Below are 21,333 nucleotides of genomic sequence, written 5' to 3'. Positions count from 1 at the left end.
GCTTTTTAAGCTCAATGTAATGACCATAATCAATAAGAATTCTGGTTCTTCTGCGTATCTGATTGAGTCTCCTAATTTGTGGCATGGAAGACTAGGTCATGTTAATTATAATACTTTGCGTAGATTAATTAACTTGAATCACATACCTACATTCCAAATTGATTCACAGCACAAATGTGAAATTTGTGTTGAGGCAAAATTGACAAGGTCACCCTTTCAAACGATTGAAGGGAACACCGAGCCACCTGATCTAATTCATAGTAATATATGCGATTTAAAGTTCGCAACAACAAGAGGTGGTAATAATTATTTTATTACCTTTATCGATGATAGTACAAAATACTGTTATGTATATTTGTTAAAAAGCAAAGATGAGGCCATAGAGAAATTTGTTCTCTATAAAAATGAAGTTGAGAATCAACTCAACAAGAAAATCAAGAGATTGAGGAGTGACAGAGGAGGCGAATACGTAATGCCTTTCGGGGAATTCTGTGCACAAAACGGAATTATACACGAAGTGACTACACCCTATTCACCTCAATCGAATGGTGTTGCTGAACGGAAAAATCGCACATTGAAAGACATGATGAATGCGATGATATTAAGTTCAGGATTACCTCAAAATATGTGGGGTGAAGTAATATTGTCAAGCAATTACCTATTAAATAAGGTGCCTCGAAAGAAAAGGGAAAAGACACCTTATGAATTATTCAGAGGTAGGAGATCATCCTACGATCACTTGCGAGTGTGGGGGTGTTTGGCAAAAGTAGTCGTTCCGGCACCAAAGAAAGTAAAGATTGGTCCTAAGACGGTGGACTGCATCTTTATTGGCTATGCACATAACAGTAGTGCTTATCGATTTCTTGTGCATGAATCTAAGATTCCCGATATACACAAGAACACGATAATGGAATCAAGGAATGCATCGTTCTTTGAAGATGTATTTCCATTGAATGAGGCATCGAGTTCATCGAAACGAACCTCGCGCACTATGAATGATGGACTTCATGACGTAGATCATGAAAGGCAGGGTTCGGATGAAGAGATTGAACGTAGACGCAGCAAAAGAGCTAGAATTGAAAAATCATTCGGGAATGATTTTCTGACATATTTGTTAGAAAATGAACCACAAAGCTATGCTGAAGCAGTGAATTCCTCTGAGGGACCTCTCTGGAAGGAGGCAATCAAAAGTGAAATTGATTCGATTCTGCGAAATCACACTTGGGAATTATTGGATCTCCCCACTAGTTGTAAACCCTTAGGATCCAAATGGATCTTTAAAAGGAAAATGAAAGCAGATGGATCCATTGATAAGTACAAGGCCAGGCTTGTAATTAAGGGATACAAGCAAAAGGAAGGCTTGGACTATTTTGATACTTATTCTCCTGTGACAAGAATAAATTCCATTAGGATGATACTTGCAGTTGCGGCATTGCGTATTTTGGAAGTTCATCAAATGGATGTGAAAACAGCTTTCCTAAATGGAGATTTAGATGAAGAAATCTATATGGAACAACCCGAGGGGTTCGTGGCTCTAGGAAAAGAAAGGAAAGTCTGTAAACTGGTCAAATCATTGTATGGGTTGAAACAAGCGCCAAAACAGTGGCACGAAAAATTCGATAATGCAATGATTTCCAAAGGATTTAAGATCAATGAGTGTGATAAATGTGTATACATTAAAGAAACAGAAAATGGTTACGTCATTTTATGTCTCTACGTGGATGACATACTCATTGTTGGTAGTGATGACAGAATGATCAAATCTACGAAGAATATACTGAATTCGAGATTTGATATGAAAGATATGGGACTCGCTGATGTGATTTTAGGAATTAAAATCATGAGAACATCAGATGGATTAATTTTGAGTCAGTCACACTACATAGATAAAATTCTGGAAAAATTTATCAAAAATGATTCTGGAATTTCAAAGACTCCAATAGACAATAATCTTCATCTATCAAAGAATAGAAAAGAGAGTATTTCTCAGTTAGAATACTCGCGGGTCATTGGAAGTCTGATGTATCTGATGAGTTGTACTAGGCCTGATATTGCATACTCGGTTAGTAGACTCAGTAGATATACGAGTAATCCGAGTGGAGACCATTGGAAGGCAATTGTCAAGGTACTCAAATACCTTAGATATACTCGAGATTACGGGCTGCACTATACCAGATATCCAGTTGTCCTAGAGGGATACAGTGATGCGAACTGGATATCTGATATAACGGATTCAAAATCCACTGGTGGGTATGTGTTCACACTAGCAGGTGCAGCAGTTTCATGGAAGTCCTCGAAACAAACTGTTATCGCTAGGTCCATAATGGAATCTGAGTATATTGCTCTGGATAAATGTGGAGTAGAAGCTGAATGGCTATGCCATTTTCTAGAGGACATTCCTCAATGGGAAAAACCTGTGCCACCAATTTGTATCAACTGTGACAGTCAAACAGCAATTGGAAGGGCACAAAGTAATATGTATAATGGTAAGTCTAGACATATACGTCGTAGACACAACACCATTAGACAACTGATCTCAACTGGAATTATCTCTATTGACTACGTGCGGTCAAAGGATAATATAGCGGATCCGCTAACCAAAGAGTTAAGTAAAGAGCAGTTTGAGAAGTTGTCAAAGGGAATGGGTCTAAAGTCCATTAGAGGAAAGGTTTTATAGCGGACACCCAACCTAGCTGACTGGAGATCCCAAGATCTAGGTTCAATGGGACAACCAAGTTATAGAACCGAATCAAATCACTGTAGGGGAGAAAATCCCTGGACCATTCCTTGATGAAACAGTGATAAACGGATAAGGCTAGCAATCTAAATTGCTTTAATGATATGTGAAATCACCTATGTGAGAAAGAAGTGGGGCCGCTTTAGAGGAGAATTTTTATGGACTTAATTCTTCAGAAACTCTCGCAGAACCAGAACGGTGTTCCATGGCTAAAATGGACACAACTATAAGAACCGAAGGAAGTCAGTTGAATCTTGTGTGAGGTGTGTAATATCTTTACACAAAACAGCGGAACAATTCAAGGACATCGTGTCTATTGGACTGCTAGTAAAGTACATGCATTTTCCCAAGGGAAGGTTCAAGGGTGGTGACACCTACCTATCCTATACAAGTTCAACTGGTGAACACTATCTACGAGTCGAAACAAAACAATTTCCATTCATGTGGGGGATTGTTGGAAATTATGGCTAATGAGTGAATGAGAAAATTGCTCATGACTCTTGATTTTCTTGGTGGTTACAAGAAATGAATGAATTACATTCATGAATAATCAAATACCATTAACACAGATATTGAATATATGTGAGTTATTCCCCATAAAAGGAGAATAGGAAGAGTCATATAATGGATGGATCCCATAGTCTATAAAAGGGGCACACGGCAAAAAGGAAAGGAGATAAGAGAAAAAGCCTCCTATCTTCCATTGCTTCCTGTAGCCGATTGAAAAGTAGAAGAAAATTCGACCTCAAAGTGTTCACGCTTCTCTTCGAGTTCACTGAAGCGTTGCTGTTTGTGCTGCTGCTTCGCTTGCTGCCATTTTATCCTGGGAAACGATTGTCCACGTAACCTCAAGCACCCAGGAGGGGACAATTCTGTTTCAAGGAGTTTGTGTCTAACACAGGACTCGGCTCTCTCGTATCTTTCGGTTTCGCCTTTGTTTCGGCTTGAATTTTCAAGTTCTTACACTAGTGAAATTCATTTAATTTTATGGCATTTTATTTGTCCGAATTGCTATTTGAATTATCGTTCAATTTTGTGACTTATTAAGGCTAATTATAATTTTGGTTTTACAGATAGTCCATAGCTGGTTTTGCCTCCAATCAAACCCCTCTCCTCATCTCCCTTGTGACCCTAGCCGCAGGGCTTCATGCTTTCAGACCATGATGAGGATTGATGTTGAGAATGACCTTAAGAGCTTATTAAATTTAAATATATATATATATATATATATATATATATCGTCCTTTTGCATCCAACAACAGAGGTAAATGGGAAGGGCCTTGAAAGAAGACTCACAAAAATCATGGACCTCCAGTGATCTTCATGAGCAAGCAATAAATAAACGTTCAGGTTGTGGGGCCACAGAAGGGCTTAAGCTCCGATGACTTTAAGGTGAAGGAGTGTCAAGGAAGCACACATTGGAGGAATGAACGCGAGGACAGGAAGGTCCCCGAAATTCTCTGGAGCCTGTACGCGGATGGAGAGGGGTGGATGGGGAGACGGAAAGGATGAAGAAATTAGGAGAGAATTTTCGAGAAGGGAAGATGATAGGATATCCATCCATATTGAATACTGCTCTTTATTGGGTATACTCACAAGAAAAATCTTAGAAATTAATTCCATAAACTTAATTCGGTAGAGACTATATTGATTCTTCATCATTTGCCTTTGTTTTCTACATTAAAGAAGTGACTGAAGAGACATTTGATAAGGAATCGAGAAAGGAGCAAAAAAGCTGATGTGATAAGCTATTATCAAACGAACAGAAGTTTCTCATCGCTCGAGCCCGAGAGTCTGCTTTAAATACCTATATATAGATTGTTGCCTGTTTATTATTAATAAATGAATATATTGAAGATATTGGCATAACCGAATTGGAATCACAAAATGGAACATTCCTGGAACATTCTTGAAGGACCCGATGAGAATGTAGTTGAAGTACTACGGGTACCTCTAATTGCACGATCAAGTGGGAGCGATGTTTCTGTCACTGTACAAAAGCAATCACAAAAGCATATTGAAATTTCATTTCGAGATTGAAGGATCCTAACTTTTATAATTGCTCCAAGTGATACAATGAGCACGACAATGCGCATCAAAGATAAGCTTTTCAAATTCTTGAGTCCTTCGAATGTAGGTGGAAGGCTCATGTCACAATGAATCAAGTCCAAATGAAACAAATCCCACATAAAAAAATAGCCGGAATGGTATCTAGTATAGTTCGAAAGGAAGGAAAACCATCACAAGCTCTTTGACAGACCTTGTAAGGAGATGAAGAATCCACCGATCAACATCGCTATAATCAATAGTTAAGTCTTGATGTGCTCTCATATCAGAAATGGATAAGATAGAGAGATGGAAGGTAGAACTAACTAAACTCACTTGATAAGATAAATCGTCATGAGCAAGAAGAGTTATTTTGATTCATCACGCTTAAGAATGAACGAAAAGAATTGAGGTTTCACCACTAAACAAGGAACTTATTCAGATAAGAAAAAAAAGGAAATACTTTAGGTAATTTTCATTCAAAATATTCTTCTTATAATGGTCTCCCACATTGATCTAGTGGAGCTTATATAGAGCTCTTTACAAGCACTGGAGTTAATGAAAGTCAATATACTTAGTCTCCATGCATGCAAAAGAGAAAATTCCTTGAAAAGATAAAAGAAAGCTGAGAAAGTCCTCATATTTTAATTGCTTATCTCCTTTACTGCAACCACTTTGAAATTTCATTCAAAATGCAAGTGATCATTTAATGAATCATATTATAATGGGCCCGGTCCATCTTCCGTCATGCTTTGTGGCCTTGGAACACGTGGGTGGACCCAAAATGTATTCGAGTACGTGTTGGACTGCAATCTAAAGCGCGTCAAGTCTTGATGAAAAATCATGAAGTTGAGCATTGGGCCACCATGAGACTGTAAAACACGATCAATAATTTCAACAGTTGTGTAGATTCCCCCCAAAGAAGGATAAACGCAAAGCAACGGAACCGTAGCCCACTTGTATCTCCACTTGCTTGACAAGATGCTCGTCCTCACCGCATCTACAATCGGCAAGTTCGACAGGATTTGGTCCATCACATGCCCAGGTAAATAGCTGATTCTGTCTTGCTCCCCCTCCATCCACTTTACCTCAACAAAACCTGAATCCATCAAGCATCAAGCATCCCAGGGTTGGGCTCCCCAAAATCACGAAATTCGTTGAAATTTCAAAAATCTTCACAAAGTATGAAATCACCTCAAGACATTTAAGCCAAAATCACAAATTCAAGGTCGCTTTTGTAACCTCAAATGAGCGGGGCAAGGAGGAAAGATGGAATCGCCAGAACGTCGACGAAGCTGTATATGATGAAGTCAGAAATTGATCAATAGGGGATTTGCTGCTCAACCCTCGTCAGGGAAGAAGACGATGACGAACATCACCACAAACAATACAGACTACGGGAGCAAAGAGAAGGTCGTCACTTTCAGGTTCCCAAGAATGCCCATAATATTGGTTAATTGCAGTTTGCTCCTTTAATTCCATTTAGCCTCGAAAGTACTCTGGAAAGTTTAGGCTTTAGGCTTTTAGCGTCTATTCAGTTGAACCCAGGACTCGGGTGATATTCTTTTTCTATGCAAAAAGGCAAAAGGAAAAAGAAATCTGTAATGAACTTTCAGTTGACGGAACTTAATCTGTAATACAAAAGTATGATCAGGTCACCCCTCATCAGATGGAATTTGCGAACTTATAATTGCATTATTTTATTTTTGAGAGAAGGAAATCTAGAAACGTCCTTCATTTTTCCTTTATTTTATTTAGGTAAGTGTTGTTGCTCTCTTTAATGAATATAAAATCAAGCTATGTACAAAGTTCAGTAGCAAAAATCAGCTACCAAACACCTGTGTAACATCCCACACCATTATGGCATATCCCTCAATCTCAAATTGTTCGACAAAATACCAGAGATAGCTTTAAATGCAAAATTGGGCGATGAGGATGCTTCAAGCCTAACCATTTCCACAATCCGCTTAGACAAAACTGTAGCATTAATTTCCTTAGCTTGAAATTGTCTCTTATTCCTTTCTTTCCAGATCAAGTCCACGGCAGCTTCTTTATGACAGTTCCGTGCTTCTTCCCTATCCACTGGATTGCCTGTTGGAAGTCAGTGTGCCTATCCACAACCTTGTTTATGAATCTGCAGCAAGTTGAGAATGGTGCACCATACTTCCTTTATATTAAGAACATTCATAAGAAAGACAGTCACGAGTTTCCTCAGAACTTCCACACAAAACACATCTGTTAGAATCCACACATCCCCATTTCTTCAACCTGTCCTTCGTCAAAAGCCTATTGAGAATGCATAGCCAGCAGATAGAACAAGCTCTGGGATATGCCTTGAAAACCATATCAACTTATGCCATTCCACTTTTAGTTTTGAATGCCTTAATCCTCTTCACACTTCAGCAAATATAAACCTTGGCCTGGAGTTCCAAAGGACAGTATCTTTAGCTGCAACCTTAGTGGAAGTTGACTCTTACCTGAATTTCCCATGCTTGAGTATCTCTTGGGGTGCCCTTTGAATTTACTTTTGATTTTCGTTTATTATGCTCATGAGCTTTCTGCGCAATAAAAAATGTTTAGATTTCATATTGTCCCTTTACTTATACCAATCACAAATTGCCCCGTTTAATTTATAAAAGCTTAAGCATGAATATGGAAACTCCATTTTCATAATCCTCAACTCTCTAAATTCTCAATACTTTTTAATATTAAAATTTTTCAAAAAATTATGACAATTGAGTATAATGTTTAAAAGCGCCAAAAAATATTAAAAGTTTTTTAAAAGTTAACAAATTGGGAAAGGTTCAACACATGGTAAAAAAACAAAAGGGTAAATTTCTACAAAATCCTTAGTAGTTTCGTAAATGGACAACGACAATCCTTCCTTTCAAAATTGGACAACCACCACCCTTATTTATCTGACATGGTGGCTGACTGGACATTTAGTGTACACTATGCTGATGTAGCGCCTTTTTTTCCTCAAAAATTGTTTCTTAATTTAAAAAATTTTAAATCTATAATAAGAAAAAAATCGAGAATAACAAAAAACTAAAAAAAAAAAAGGAATGGAAGGGGAGACTGACTATGGGGCTCCCCCGCCAGCGACCCATCCCCTCGTTTAGGCCTCCGAATGCACCAAAGACCTCTAGCGACCTCCTAGTGGGTGGGTCGTTGGCTTGCGAGCCCCCACCACCAAATCCAACCCTATCTCTTTCCTCCAAATTTTCGAGGAGAAAGGAGGGTGGATTCAGCAGTGGGGGCTCCAACGCTAATGAGCCACCCTCAGGTGAGCTTGCTGGAGACATTGGAGGCCTCAAGCAACCTCACCTGGGGGGTGGATTGTCGGCCGATAAGCCCCCACCATGAGATCCACCCCCTATCTCCACTTGAAATTGTTGAGGATAGAGAGGAGGCGAATTTGATGGTGGGGGAGTCTCCTATTTTGAAAGGATTGGCGTCGTTCGTTCATGAAACTATAGGGTTTGTAGTTGGACTTTTCCCAAAAATATTTAGGACAAAAATGAAAATGACACTAAAGGGGGGAAAATCGCATCATTGGTTAAACCTATTGAAAAATTAACACTTTTTCACAAAAATTCAAAAAAAAAAAAGAAGTAATAATTTGACAAAAGGTTTTCATTTTTTTCATTGTTAAAAGAGAGATTGGAGAGAAAGAGGGATTGAACTAAGAGATATTGAAGAGAGAGATGGGAGAAGGAGAGATAATAAAGAGCTAGGAGGATGGAAGGGAGAGATGAGAGATGGATGGAAGAGAAAGACGAGAGAGAGAGAGAGAGAGAGAGAGGTAAGAGAGATGACGGACAGAAGGGAGAGATATAGTTGAGTCACTACAAGAAAAAGGGTCTAGAGCGACCCATGTGGGACCTAAGGCGACCCATAAAGGCTTCATGATAGGTCTTGCGATATTTGTTTCAACGTTTAGCTATGGGTAGTCGAAGGTCCGGTCTAGATAGGGCTTCATGACGTTTATAAGAAACTTCTCCAGAGACCTATATGTGCTGACTCATAACAGTAGTTGCCATAACCTCTAGTCGGCGGAGGACCACCTAGGGCGACTTTTGTATGGGTAGCCCTGGAATTAACTATGGCAACGTTTGATAAACATCGAACATGACCACCCTGTGACTACCCATGCTAACGTCAACCTTGAATAACCTATGCCGATGTTTAGCAAACGTCACCTAACATCAACATGGGATGACCCATATTTTTGTCGGCCTAGAATCACCTTAACAGAGCATCCCGATACTCAGATGATAGGCTTTCTGTCTACAAATTATCAGCTTGTTGACAGATGAATGCAATGTTTGTTTTTTTAGTCTGTCAATAAGCTGTGAGTTTGTTATCAAAATACTATCGAAAAGCTTATTTTAATCAAATCCAAATAATTACCACAAATATGAATGTAAACTCAAAAATTATATTACATAATTATGTCAAAAATTATTACTGCACAATAATTATAAAACATAATGTTACGATTCCCGACCAAACTAGGCCAATGTCACAAGTTTAACAGCAATATATATATTACCAATAACAATCCCAACAACTTGAAAATCTGTCATACTCATACAACACGTTCTTATTACTTAGTCGATAAGTTTGAGCAACATTGCCTCTAGAGCCTTCTGTGGAGCCTTCTGTAGAGCTGTAGCCTCCGTCTCCTTTGGAGTTTTTCTTTTAGAGCTCATTGTTCGGCTCTATTTTTTTCTTCCCTTATTGCTTGAGCCCGTGCCTCCTCATGGAGTTTTTGTTGTAAAGCTCATTGTTCTACTCCATCATCCTCCTCCTCTTCCTTGGGAGGCAAAGAGAATCTCCTGCTTCATCATATCAATAATCGAAAAAAAAAATGAAAGAAGTAATTCAGTCCACTCATTGATAGTCAAGCTAGAGGCCAATAATCTCACCTAGCCTCATCTTATCCCCAACTGAGCCACTACTCAGAAGGAGCTTAGAAAGGGGCTGAGCCCAAGTCTGTTGGGGAAGCAGAGATTAGACACTAAAGCTCGAGACAACAAATGATATGAGACTTCATAGATGAGTTTAGCAGGCAGAGCTCTGGGTCAAGACGAAGTGGCGAGGGCCATTAATTGCAACTAGGGAGGTCGGGGCTCCGAAGCTGCAAGACAAAGACGATTGGCAGAGATTGACATAGAGATACAACGAGAGGAACTTAGAACGGGAAGGGACTTAGCTCGAGGCTGAGGCATAGGGCTCAAGGTCGGACTCATCGGAGGACCACCGGAGCTCCGAGCAGCTCTGAAGGAGGAGTCGAGCTCAGCAACAAACTGGGGAATGAGCGAAGGGCAACAGTGTTGAAGCTTGACACTAGAGTCTTGGTCAGCGTGCGCGAGGACGGGCAAGGGGCTGCGGTGCACTGTAGATGTGGTAACTTGCGCTGACGGAAGAGTTGGAGAAAGCTTAGGCTAAGCTTGCCAGAGACGATGTTGGACAGTTGTGCAGGTGGCTGAGGTGCTAAGCTTGAGGTGGAGATCATTGTAGCGACTTTGCTGGTTGCTGAGAGAGGAGGAATAGAAGATGGTAGTGAGTTGAGGAAGGAGAGAGAGAAGCTTTAGGGATCTTTTCTTGGAGGCGATAGATTTTTGAAAGGAAAAGGATGGGAGGATTTTTTCCTCAAGGAAAGAGAGAGACAACGTCCTTTGGCTGGGCGATGGGTGGGAACTTTCCCACTTAACGTTTTAATTTTTTAGAAAAAAAAATTCAAGACTTTGGGCAATGCTGGTTCGTCTAAGACTTATTAATAAGCTGCCAACAAGCTGTCAGATTGCGAGATTTGTAAACAAACATCTCGAGGAATTAATGTGCACTGAATCACATCTAAATATGGTTACCCAAAAATCATCGTAATAATCCAAATCGAACATACTTGCATAAACCTCGTGAGATTTGCATATAAACCTCTCGATGAATTAATGTCAACCCTACCTAAACTAAACATGGTTATCCAAAAATCATCGTAATAGCCCAAATCAATCGTACTTGCATAACGTCCGTAATATGGTTTGCCATCGGCAAGAACCATGACATAATTTTAAGCTTTATGTGCATTCTTCTCCTCCTCCTATGCTCAGCTCTGTTTTGCTCTGTTTTGGCAGCTACCTCCCTCTCCTTCTTGCTTATGAACACCAAAAAGAAGAGAGAAATGAGAGTGATATATATCTTCCACTCTATTCCACTTATCCTTCATTATATAGACTACATACTAGTAATTTACTTGTCTTTACCCTCATTAATGAAGGTCTAATCAACTTTGCAAGTTGGCCCTATCAAACACAAAAAGATAGCCTCAATTCTTAACTTCCAAAAGTTAGGTCGGTTTAAGATGAAGGTGACAAATCAGTCAGACTCGCGACTGCATAACTAAAAGTTACGCTCCAAACCTTTCTGCCCATGCTTGCTTTCCAGACCTGAGTCACCAGATTGTTGGAGTTGCAACTATGGCAAGTGCACCTACGATCCATCCTTCCAATACTCGTATCAAACACGAAAGTACATCACCGTGAGTATCAAGACCTTCAAAATACGAACTAAAGATTAAACACTTCCGACAACACTACACTTGACCTAAAAACTAACAAAATCACTAACGACAATTAAAAGACTTAGCACGAATATTTGCTCATTTACTAAGAAAATAACTATAATATAAAGAGTTATCAATGAGACTCTCCCAGCTTATGGTATGGAAGCAGAAATAATTTATAATCAAAGCACCAAAAGTAGATATCACATCATTCAGATCTTATTCAAGAACAATTACTTCACAACTTACTCGGTCAGCAGCCGAAATACCTTTGGTACTCCATCCCGAGAGGTTGGGAAATCGTTAATGGTCCAAAGGAGGGAAGCTCATAAAGTGAAACTCGTAGATGTAGAGGTATCAAAAGCTTGAACTCCAACCCATAACTACTTCATCCCTCAATCAACAACTGTGAGTACACATCAATGTTGTTACTCGATCCTAATATCTCAACATGGGTAACCACTGATAGTATGATAAACAATGCTTTGATGCAAACCCATAGTACCAAGTTGTAGGGAATGAGAAGAACCAGTCACGTACTAAGTGTGGTGCTCATAATCCAGAATTAATTGAATCTATCACTCGCTAAATCCAACTGAACATTCCGAAGATTAGCACCGAAGTCCGAATACCTTTCATCGAAAGCTTTTCAAGCTCTAATTTTCTTCTTGGCTTGGTCATAGGAGTACAAGAGATTACTTCGCTTGGATATGAATCATTTAGCAGCTCCAGCAAAATTGTGAAAGAGAGACAATGCAAGTACAAGCATATACTGAATTACCATCTGTCATACGTGAAACATTAGATTACAAATTTAATAGGTTTATTGCATATATTGCAAGTACAAGCATATACGTTCTTGCAATGAGTTTTCAAATTGGGAGAGAAGAAGAGAAAGTGCTTATGCAAAATTCAATTACTCTATCAATTGGGTGCTTAAATAAACTGGATTCCCGACCATCCAGTTGCAGCTCAACATATAATGGATTATTGTCTGTTAACAAACTGACATGTTGTTGATAGTAGGCTCGACAAAAAATTTGAAATAATTGTCTTTTGACGACCCACATAAATGTCATCATAGGCATGAGGGGGTGATGTTATTGCATGGGTCGGCAAAAGGTTAACCTTAGAGTTTTAACAATTTTAGGGTTCATGATTTTAGGGTTTTAGGGTTTTAAATTTTAAGGTTTTAGGCGACCAAACCTCTCTACCGATAAGAAAAAGTTGTCTCAGGATAACCATGTTATGACGTTTCCACAAACGTTGGTGTAGGCTGATCTTTTCGTGACTATTGGGGCCGACGTAACATTATGGGTCTTTTAAAGTGTGTTTTAGGCAACGTTTATCTATGGGTCGCCCCAGGCCCATCTTTTCGCGACTATCGTGACCGAAGTTTGTCTATGGGTTGTCTAAAGCATGTTTTAGGTGACGTTTACCTATGGGTTGCCCCAGACCCCAAGGAGTCGAACTTTTGGCAACTTTTATCTATGAGTCGCCCCAAAATTATCACCCTAGGCCTTTCTTGTTATTGTGAGTGAAGATGGACGAGAGAGGGATAGGAGAGAGAGAGGGGAGAGAGAGAAACAAGATAGAGAGATGAGCAGTACCCGAGGTATAAAATCGAAATTCTCCTTGAGTCGACAACGAACTGAATGTCGATGACACGGAGGGGTCAACTATCTTGAGTCATCATCGACAAAATGGCTCTGTATGATTACAATTAAATGATAAATTTGTCCCCGAGATGGACGAATTACATAAATAGAGTCCTTTGTACGAAATTTACATCACTTAAGTCATTGGTTACATCAATTAGGTCCTTGGTAACATCAAATTTGTCCTTCGTTACATCAAATTAATCCTTTGTTACATCAATTTGGCCATTTGTTACATCAATTTGGTCCTTTGTTGCACCAAATTAGTCCTTAGTTGCATCAATTTAGTTCTTAGTTATATCAAATCAGTCTCTCCATCCAGTCAACAGTTATTCTTGGACGGAAATGCATATTTGCATCAATTTCGTCCTTCCGGCCCACTTTCATCCTTTTTTCTTAACATATATTAAGTAAAACTCAATAAAATGTATGGTATATTCTAGAATGAAATGCCAAAATATGTTATATGATGAAACACTACTTTTTTCTAGTCTTTTTAATATCAAAGATAACGTTTTGACCCATAGATCTTTTAAGGGGTTTTTACCCAAATGACCATTGGTTTACCCATTTTGTCAAATCTATCATATACTTTTTTTTGTCAAATCTATCCCATGATTTACTTTTTGCATCAAATCTATCATGATGTTATCTTTTCTGTCAATATCTAACTGACGTGTTGACGTGGCAAGTGGAGGGATAGTGGACCATTCTTGCCACGTAAGCGCCACGTCAGCACGGCCGTTAAATGTCGACGAAAAATATAACGCCAGGATATATTTGATGCAAAAAGTAAACCATGTAATAAATTTGACAAAAAGAAAGCATAGAATAAATTTGACAAAACGGTTAAACCATTGGCCATTTTAGGTAAATTCCCCATTTTTAATGGTGTCACAAATCCATCCGGTCATATGTAAAGTACAATAAAATTGGAGGTCACTTATGTGTCAATGGATGTCATTGACGTGTCCATAAATTAGAACCCCCTTACATGTCGATGACGTGTCGCTAATGTATCAGGCTTATTTAGACCGATTTTAGTTTGGTGGCCTGGCGATGATGGGTGACGTGATGGAATGTGATTTGTACATGTGATAGGAAGATTCGTGAATAGTGGCATAGTATTATAGGCGAAAATTGTTTAATAAAAAAAACTAGAAATATTAGGGCAAAATATATAAGTAATGTACAGATGAGTTTAAAATTTGGTGGGATCTAATGGCTGAAATTAATATTTTTTCATGAAACACAAGTTGGGGTTCCATTATAGAGTTTACATGATATGTATAGTAGTTTAGTCCTTGGCATTTCCATTAACATATATCATATAATCCTCCAAATCCTTCCAGCCCTTTTCTCTTGGTAAACCTTCATTCCCTCTTTTTCTCTCTCTCTCTAAACTCTGTTTCTTTCTCTTCTATCGTAGAAGATATTATAGGGTCATATTCTCTTTTTAACCCACTTGTTCAATGCCAAAGCCAATGCCAAAACAGCCTGCTCCTTTGCCTCCTTCCCCAAGCTACAACTACTAATATGTCTCACTCTCATTGTCTCACGATATCTCACCGATATCAATATTCGCAATTTCAACGGAAATTGATAATGCAAGGAACGGTCTAAACTTCTCTCTCCCGCAATCTTCAATGGGATTTTGTGGCTTTAATCGACTGATACTACTCGACTTAAGAGTAACATAGGTTTGTTTTCTTCGATTGTTGCGAATTACGAAAGAGAGAGATAGAGAAAGGGAGGAGCTGTAAAGGAAACGAGCAGACTAAAATACAACAAGGATGAGTGATCATCAGCGAAGACTCCAATAAGGGTGTAAAGAACATTTTCATGATCATTTGGTATGGCTTTCAAGAGGTTAAGCTTTATCGTTCATTTTTCTCCAACCTATATAGAGAGAAAGCTCAAATATGGTCATTAATGGTAGATTCTAGTAAGGTTAGATTCTTTCTAAAACTTTTATACGATCAAGGTGTTTGGATCGTGATGAAGATATAGGATTTTACAGGTCGTAATCTCGTTAAATGGTTTGTAAGATATAGCCGTTTGAAAGTTTACAGTTCCTGATACAAAGTAAATTTTGAGCCAAATTCTTGAAGTCACTTCTTTTCTTTTGACTCAACTTAAATTATGGTTTACTATATTCGCTTTCCGTAAAAACAAGTAATTTGTTGATCTGAGGTCCAAGCAAAGAGAATGAATAACTTGAACGGAGTCGTTCCACCACCATTTATAGTAAAGAGTGAGAGGAGGGGATGAGATAGAGAGTAGGGGAAGGATTATACTGATGTGAAATAGCACAAGAAATAAACATGAAAAAAAGTCAAGAAAGATGGTTAAAAAATTCTCAATGACCTTTTTCGGTAGTCAATTTGAGTCCTTAACGGAGCTACCATGGCAAGGATGAGTTGGGATCTCAAGGACTGATTTAATTAATGTAACAAAGGACCAATTTGATTTAATAAAGGATCAAGTTGATGTAATAAAGGACTGATTTAATGTAACTAAAGACCGATTTGATGCTACTAAGGACTTAATTGCTGCAACCAAGGACCCAAGTAGTGTAAGTTTTGTGCAAAGGACTTAATTGATGTAATTGGTCCATCTCATGGATGAATTTGCCATTTAACTCTCCACATGCATCCCCCCTTCCTCCAAAAAAAAAAACCCTTCTTGTTTTGATTTTATATTTTTTATAATTCATTATTTTAGATTTAGTATTTTTCTAAATTTCCACTAATATGGATATTAGCTCAAGTTATACCATAAATAAATTTATATATCAAAATTGATGAAAGAAAATTACAATTCATTGCATGAGATGAAAAAGAGAGAAAAAAAAAGTTGTTTTATAAAATTCAGCCCATAGCGAAGATCAAGCGTCTAGTATGTATGCGTGTGTATGTGTGTATATATATATATTATATGTTATTTCTTTTCATAAAATATCTTATACTACTGCAATATACAGATTCAACTTTCCACACATATATATATATATATTCAATTCTCTTATTTTTCTCTAAAATTCTCTCTCCCCATCTATTGTTCTCTCCCTTACCTCTTTAATTGCTATTTTAGTTTTGTTTATATATTTTAGCTTTGTCAGATTTCCGAACAATCAACTATCAACCAGAATTTCACCCAAAAAGTATCAGCCAGAATATATCAAATATCAATGAGTATATGTCAAACGAAACAAAATCGGAAGTTACTATAAAGAACAAAAGATTCTTTTTTTTCAATTCTCTTATTTCTCTCTAAAATTGTTTCTCCCCATCTATTGTTCTCTCCGTGTCCACCTCTCACCTCTTTAATTGCTATTTTAGCTTTGTTTATATACTAACTTTGTCAAATTTCCGAACAATCAAGTTACTATATATGTCAAGAATAACAAAACAAAATCACAAGTTACTATAAATAAAAAAAGATTATATTTGACTGCTAAACCAAAAGATTATAAGTCGCCATGACTACTTCGCATATGTTCATATCCTAGAGAGACTCGAAGATGGCAATGATGAATAATCCTCCCTCGATCTTCAATTGCGTAATATGCATGCATACTAATCTTCCCTCGGACTACAGGATCCCGTTTGCAGCAATTGGATGCTATGGACACAATCAGCTCTGCAGAAAGTGCACAGCTAAGCATATCAAAGCCAGCATTGCGCAGGGCAAAGCACATGTGAAGTGTCCCTTGCTTCACTGCAGTTGGACGTTTCATCCAATCGCCTGCCAGGAACTTGTGACGAGAGAGGTCTTCGATAAGTGGTGCAACCTTCTGTGTGAATCGGCTGTCCGAGGGTATGAGAGGTGTTACTGTCCTAACAAGGACTGCCGGGAACTGATTGTCGATGAGTGTGAGCCCTCAGCGTGCAGGAAGATCAGATGTCCCAGGTGCAAGAACAGTTGCTGCTTCAAGTGCGCTAATCCTTGGGAGGAGGGGCATGACCACTGGCACGATGAAGTGCATATTTTCATCGAGAAGAAAAATTGGATGAGATGCCCCGGGTGCAAGAACTTCGTGGAGCGTATCGAAGGATTCAGTCAAATTTTGTGCAGGTTTATAAATTTTTTTTTTTAACAAAGAAAGCACATGTATCAAATTCCCTTTCTTGATCCTTTTAGATTAGGTTGTGCAGTATGGTTTCTCGAGTTTAGTTTAGATTTTTAATTTAGGTTTTATGCAGATGTCAAACTAAGTTTTGCTACCGCTGCGGAACTAAGGTGAGCCACGGCTACCATTCTTGTTCGTGCGACAAAAACTGGAGAAACAGCAGGCAGTATCTACTCGAATCCATTTTTATCATGTTGTTTTATCTGTTCGTTCTTTTTGGCCTTATGTTGTATGGCACTGGAATCATTCATACATGAAGAGAGCTTATGCAAGTTTCTTGGTAAATGGCAACATCTTTCGAATTCTTTTTCTTTTGTTGATTTCTCGATGATATCACATTCTACAATACGGAATTTATTTATTCACGTTGGTGAATCATCTATTAGACATACTCAATTAATTCTTGGACTTTCGGTGCATTATGCAGTTGCTGTTTGCATTTGTTTACGTAATCGAGAGTTGTCGCAGATATACCAATCTCGCCCAGACCTGAGCTATTTTTACGCATAGATATGATACTCCAGCAAAGTTAATGACTGAAACTTTGCGTAATTGCTTGCGTCGCCATAGACAAGGCTGGCCTTTCAAGCACGATCATCGTCCTTGCTCGCAACGTTGGACATGACATGTCTGTTACACCGATAAGTGACCAGGTTGTGCCAGTGCTCATCTGTGACCACGGTTAACTTAAAACATTTGCAAAATCATTCAACGACAGACAGAACCTAGTTATAGGGCCGTTCATGGAGCAGTTCGGCTCGAAAACGGAACCGAACCGCTTGTCAAAACGGTACCGATCATTATCATTAGGCAAAAAATAATAATGATAAAACAAGCATATGCAATTATGCATAGCCAATTACTATGTGAACTTAAAATAAGAACATAGAAATAAGCATTAAGCAATGCTCAACAAAGTCCAAGGCCGCATAGGGCATAACAGTTAAAAGACTTAAGTTGGCAACACGAACACGAAGTCACAACTTGCCAAGTCACAAATCTAGTCCCAAAATACATAAACAATAATATCCTGAAATCAAAAGTTGCGAAACGATTAATATCCCGATCCACAAAAAGCCATGATATTTCAATCTAGATTCAAAATAATAAGAAACCCAATATCAACTATGAAGCACGAGACTTAGATCCACGTTCTCCACATGCTCGGAAAATAGCCAGATCCCCATTCTCCACGTGATTCCGGCCAGAACGCCTATACAGAAGAAAAAGTAAGAAAATAAAGTCTCATTACTAAATAGTTGAGATAACAAGTATGAAAACATAGCAAAAGAATACATAGGAAATAAACAATAAGTTACCTCTCTCTTCCACATGCTCAATCTTCGTCAATAGTTATATAGCCCGAACTTGCTGCTTCCGGCTGAGATGCCGATGCCACCTCCGTAAAAAAACGAAATGAAAGAAAGCATAAGCTCTCGTTACTTGACAAAAATTAAAACATGACCCATTAAGAAACTGGAAAAGGATATTCCATAATTATTAGAACCTTAACGAATATCTTGCTCAAATTTTTCAAGCTCCACAAAAGTCCTCTTCTGTCAACAATGAAAAGGGCATAGTCTTCATCCAATCTTGGGTGCAAAGAAGAGCTTCCACCATTCTGGGTGTCAAGGAACTACGATAAGGATTGAGTACCCTTCCTCCCATGCTAAAAGGAGACTCGAAGGCTAAAGTTGAGACAGGTTCCAGAGCTATGCTAGCAAGGATCGGCAATCGAGTTGAATTCACCTTCCACCAGCTTAACATATCCAACTCACACCACTTTGGTATGGTTTACAATCTTCATTCAAGTACTTCTCAAGCTCGAACTTCTTACCGATCTTTGCCCAGTCGACTATAAATATAACCCTTCACAATAAGGATCATCCTCCTCTACTGCAATTGCTCTTTCTTGCTGAGCACTTGAAGACTCTATGCCGCCAAGACCCTCATATTGCTCATAAACTTATGTCAAACTAGAATCCAACTTCTTTTTCAATTTGCTGCCATAGCCTCATCAAAGTGATTGACAAACCAAGTGACATACTTCAATTTTTGCCTAGGATCGAGAACCACAGCTATCAACAAATATTGATATCATCAGGATCTCCCTAGTACTTCTTATACCTTCATTCTGCTAGCCATCAAGTGGATATTCATCACTCGAACTACAATAGGAGTTGATTTTAATCCCTATGCCAAATACTTCTTTCATGTACCTGTTATTAGTAACATAAGAGGTACCTAAAATTCGCATGGTAACAACAAAGAAAACCTTCAAAAACACAAAACCGAATGAGCATGCTCCCAATCTTCTTATGTAGTGTCGCACGGCATGGTTTTTAGGCCTCCGCCACGAACATGAAAATTCGGTTACTTCGTGTGGCCTGGGACCTAATTGGATTGGAGCCGTCACTACACCGTTTATTTGACTGCTGAGCCACCTAAGTCACTTGTGGGATCAAGATACCGACCGCCTAAGGATTTGAGTTTGACTTGGTCTTCTAACCACAGAAATGAGTCCGGATGCTTTGTTACGAGATTAGAGGCCTGCAAACCAATAACTCGCCCATTTTGTACCCTCTTGGGCTCCTAATAGTTCTAAGACCTTTTATTCTTAGAGTCAAGTTTGTTTAATCCTATGGTCGAGATCTTTATTCGCAAATTTACAAAGAAATAAAGAATAAATTACAGACTCTGCACAATACACGTGCTTATATACATCCACTCAAGTAAAGTATAGAGTAGAGACGGGGATGAGACAAAGTGCATCAATGCTTTAAGCTTTGGCTTAATTGATGGAATAGACAGGGGAGATTCATCATCTTTACTCAACAGCCATACGGAGTCCCAATTCTGACAGTTCTATCACAATGATGGTTGAGGAACGTTGAGTAATAATAATCACCCTCATCTGGTATCTCGTAAAACTCATTGATGGACTTTCGAGAGAAATCAACCGGTCATCCCCTAACCATGACCTCGTCTTCTCGGTGCTACCAAATTGGCTTAGACCTCTCAAACTACAGGGATGACGGCCGGTTCGGGCACAGCTAGAAAAGTTTCCCAATCCCTTCTATGAAAATAGGTTCATAATCCCTCCAATTTATCAAGGGTTTCCGTGCAAAAACTATAGCGTATATATCTTTAGCTTCTTTGTTCACAAACACTTCGGTTATTCTCCTACTTGACCTCACTCGAGTGGACTTCCTAGGAGGCATTGTTGATGGAATCTAAAGTCTCAGACAACTAAATTTAGCCACAATATTCCCAAACAGCCAACACACCCTCAAAACAACCACACAAGATTAACACTAGAGGACATCCAGCACCCAACCAAAGTCACCAGCACCAGCAATTTTAGTCAAAACCACAGCAAACAACGGCCTATGTAACGACAACACTTTAATTCTCAGCTCAGGATACCACAAGGCAACACCACTGAACCAACATTTTGCTGAAAAATTGAAGGGTCAGATCACTCCCTGGTAGTAGATTGGCTTCAGAAATTTTCGAGCTTGCCGGTTGGCCGTCGGGTCTGCTTGTGAGTCTGCTGCTGCTCTTGCCGACAATCTATAGGCTGAGGTTCGAGGCTGTGGCTGAGGATGCCACTCGGAGTGGGTCTGGTCGCTGGTGGTCGCGAAGGACTCGAGGCTATCGAACTCACCTGAAACGAAGAGACACCAAGAAATCGAGAGAGAATTTCTGAGAGACGAGATTGATAGAGAATGAAAGGAGAAGTCGAGGAGCAGAGAAGGGCACTGTTTTGGGTTCTGAAACATTTTTCTAATTGGCCTTAAATCTTGGTTTTTCATAAATTGGCCCAACATTTTTTTCCTTTTCGCAAATTGGCCACACATTTGCCCCTCTCGCAAAGGTTCGGAGCAGCGACCTTTTTCGGGCAAAGTTGCAACTCCTCACCCTGCTGCTTCTCTATCCGAAAAGATATGGAAAAAATGTCACTCTCCATCAAAATCAAATCCCAAAAATTCTAAGTTATATATGTTAGCACCCCATTTTTGTCCACCCTAGCCAAAGGATAGAATTTTATTTATTTTTTTTTTTAAAATCTCTCTCTCTCCAAGGGTCAAACCGATCAGATTGCGTCAGACTGGTCACATCGCATCAGACCGGTCAGATCGCGTCTGACCGGTCAAATCGCGTCAAAAATTCTGACGCGGGTCAGAACTTT

The 21,333-nt window shown here is 39.0% G+C and overlaps 2 long non-coding RNA genes across 3 annotated transcripts; one reads left to right on the top strand and one right to left on the bottom strand.

The window, feature by feature from the left end:
- The first annotated feature begins 5,440 nt into the window (after nucleotides 1–5,440).
- Nucleotides 5,441–6,448, top strand: LOC116213980. The gene is made up of 2 exons (XR_004158188.1): nucleotides 5,441–5,828; nucleotides 6,012–6,448. It is a non-coding gene; the product is annotated as an uncharacterized LOC116213980 (long non-coding RNA).
- Nucleotides 6,449–18,013: 11,565 nt separating this feature from the next.
- Nucleotides 18,014–20,906, bottom strand: LOC116214668. 2 transcript variants are annotated; one of them, XR_004158303.1, is made up of 3 exons: nucleotides 18,649–20,906; nucleotides 18,461–18,540; nucleotides 18,014–18,354 (listed from the first exon to the last, which is right to left on the bottom strand). It is a non-coding gene; the product is annotated as an uncharacterized LOC116214668 (long non-coding RNA). The 2 variants fall into 2 exon arrangements; XR_004158302.1 differs by having other exon boundaries at nucleotides 18,461–20,902.
- Between the last annotated feature and the right edge of the window lie 427 nt (nucleotides 20,907–21,333).

The sequence above is a fragment of the Punica granatum genome, chromosome 7 (genome assembly GCF_007655135.1).
Source record: "Punica granatum isolate Tunisia-2019 chromosome 7, ASM765513v2, whole genome shotgun sequence".
NCBI lineage: Eukaryota > Viridiplantae > Streptophyta > Magnoliopsida > Myrtales > Lythraceae > Punica > Punica granatum.
Note: the sequence above shows the minus strand (reverse complement) of the source record. Positions and strands in the feature narration are given on the sequence as shown.